Source organism: Octopus bimaculoides, chromosome 17 (assembly GCF_001194135.2).
Source record: "Octopus bimaculoides isolate UCB-OBI-ISO-001 chromosome 17, ASM119413v2, whole genome shotgun sequence".
NCBI classification, from domain to species: domain Eukaryota; kingdom Metazoa; phylum Mollusca; class Cephalopoda; order Octopoda; family Octopodidae; genus Octopus; species Octopus bimaculoides.
In genome coordinates, this window is record NC_068997.1 from 3,655,030 (window position 1) to 3,658,464 (window position 3,435).

A 3,435-nucleotide genomic window follows, 5' to 3' on the forward strand; every position below is an offset into this window, starting at 1 on the left:
TATATATACATATATATATATGCATGTCTATATATATAATAATGATGACAGTATTAGGGATGAAAATCCAAATTTACAGGGAAAAATTCAATTTAATTTAAATTATCAAAATTAAAATTAAATTAAATTTCACAATATATAATATATAAATATATAATTTAGAGAGAAAAAAAACAGAATTATTGAATTCATCCATGAAAATCCACAATCACATGTAGAAAAATTTGATAAGTAAATACACTAAAAAGACCTATAATAAAAATCAAAACAGTACAAAGTAATAAATATTATTTTATTTTAACATATATTATTTTATTATCTTAATATTTATTATTTCGACTTTTTTGATTTTTATTATAGGTCTTTTTAGTGTCTTTACTTATTAAATTTTTCTATAGGCGCTTCATTCAGTATATGTGTGTGTACATACACAGTCAAAGATCGGTTGTATGTCTAAGGCTCTCATTACAACTAAGAGGGAGAACCAAACAATATGTTGTGTAATGGTATCGTTTGTAGGGAAACTTTGTGTGAATCATTTATTGAAATGTGTTACAGATCCCTAGCTGCCTATTCATATATGCGTCTGTAAATCCATATGTATGTATGTATGTATGTATGTATGTATGTATATTTTGGTAAAGACACAAATCGAACAGGGGAAATAATACAGTTGGACAACATGAGAGCTTACAAGATGTAGACAAAAAAATGCGAAAATCCACGGACAAAATATAAACCCTGAAAAATACGTTAAACATAAAATGTTTTACATAGTGAATAGTACCCCGAAATAGTACCGACGTGTCAGATGAACACTTCGTTAAAGCAAAATAAATAATAAGGAGAAAGAAACAAGGAAAGAAATTTTAGATTACATGTTTATCGTTCGAATGCATGCTGCAAAATATTTTCACATATACATATTCTTTTTCAGTATACTTTTGATTTCAAAGAATTTTTTATAATTTTTTACAGCTTGACCAATTCTACAAAAGTCAGAATCTGCCAGGCTATGTTGATGTACAATTAGAAAATATATCGTGAGTTAATTTTTTAAAATAATTATCTTGGCGTAGCCCTATCCCAGCACTCATCCAGGAAACATATCTATAATCCAGGCATATATATGTAATATTTCAATGAGCAATTATTTGATCCTAGCAGCCGTTAATCTGCCGTATGCGTGTATGTTTTATAGAGCATAAAATAATCTATAATTTTCGTATTTTATTAATGCTATAAATGCACACAATTACACGTACGCACACGCAAGCAAACACACAGATACACATCCGTGAGCGCGTGACAGAACATCCTTCAACAGAAAACATTTATTTACACGTCACAGACTTTCTTTTTATTTAGTTATAGGTTGGCGGATGGATTCTAGTCCTTGTTTTTCTGAACGTTTGATTGCATCACATTAAATATTTTGTGATATTCAATGAAAATACTCGTAGTTGTGTTAAACATACCCAGCAATATGTCCAAGTAATTTTCTTTGAGACACCAACATATTTTTTATCTGATAAAATCAAATGAATGTATTGTCAGTTTTAAATATGTTACTGACATTCTAAGCTTAACTCTTCGTTATACTTCTCGTACTAACTATGTATTTTGGAGATAATCATAATTGGTTAATGGCTATCAAGCAGCAGAATAGAAGAGATACAGAAATCTATGTTGCACGTATTGCCTGGACCATTTGAAAGCTTGAGCCTACTGGGCAATTGGCCGTGGAGTGGGGCCGCATTTAAGGACCCAATTCAAATTTGTGTTTAGTGTAGTTATGTTATAGAAGCCTCAGAGCATTTCTCTGCTTGGGAAGCTATAGTAATGTTGAAGTGAGCCTGCCTACTGCTGAGGCTTTATTCTATTATATTACTAAAAGAAGAATCTCCAGATATCTTGACCGTGTCCTTGCCCTCCTAGTGGCTTCCCTCCTCTCTCACATCCAAGACACCAACCATGCGCTTCGTTTGTTCAACTCTTTCTCCTTCCTTCCTGGCCCCTCTAAACTTCTCTTCACTCTCGACATCCAGAACCTTTACACGGTGATCCCTCACCACGAGGGGATGAGTGAACTCCAGTATTTCCTTGACTTTCGAACCAACCCCCAACCCGACACATCCACACTCGTTCGTCTGGCCGAACTTACCTTCTCACTCAACTGCTTCCCGTTCGCTGGTGATTTTTACCAGAATCTCGGAAGTAGCCATGGGAACTAGAATGGGCCCCAATTATGCGAGCTTGTTCGTTGGCTACGTTCAAGCCCAAATATTCTCTGAACCCGGAACCATGTGACTAGGAAATAAACGTCTTACCATACAGACACACCTGCGTTTGTATGCGTTTTGTATTAATTTATGAAGAATGTTCTTCCTTCTTTAACATCGTACAGTTTTGTTTCAGAGGGAGTTTTAGAAGGATTTCTAGCAGGTCAAGCTACCGTACATAGCTTTCTCTGTTGTGATCAGGTTTCAGTAAATGCTCAAAATTGTCAAGTTGAAGCCTCTACACAGTCGTTCGGCAGGCTAGAAATAACAGCCTAATCTCCTTCAGATCATTCTCTACAGTCTTACATAAGATACCACATATTAGATAATGTGGTAAAGTAGATCTAAAAACTACAAAAGAGTCGGGATGTTCATATTGTTGGAATACTTTTGATCGTAAGTTTGCTCGATCAGGTTTCACCGAGGCTACCCAAGAACAGCTCTGTTAGAAACAAATATGGAAGCCTCCACATGATCACTAGTCCTGCTCAATCTGCTTAAACATTGTAACGGAATCTCCCTCAAATTCCACACACTGTCATTGTATATATAACAGCTACAAAAACAAAAACAGCCATGAAGTATAATTTATACAACAATTATTACCTGATACACCTTTCTTGTTACATACAGACACATACACACACAAACAAAAATTCAAACACACATACTCACACACAAACCTTTTCTCCCCTTCCTTCTTCACCACTCTCTCTCTCTCTCTCTCTCTCTCTCCGTCTCTCTCAAACACTCACGCACAAGCACGTATAATAAATTTTAATTTTGATTTTTGCAGGAAACATGCCAACGATATAACAGTGAAACACCGCGTTAACTTCGATCGTTTTGTTGATGAAGACACTTTACGAAGGATAAGTCAAGTTCTTTTCCAAGCTTATCGCAACGAATCTCTCACAGGAATTGTGTGGAAAATGATCAGTATACCGCATATTCATTACAAAAATATCACTTGTAAGCAATACCTCAGTGTTCAAAATTTTCATTCTGTGATTCCTATATTCTTCTGCACTTTTATTCACTTACTGCGTGCGCCCATGTTGTCAATTGTATATCGAATCTAGCCCCTTTTTCTGTATATGTATGTATTTATAGTATATATATATATATATATATGTATGTATATATATATATA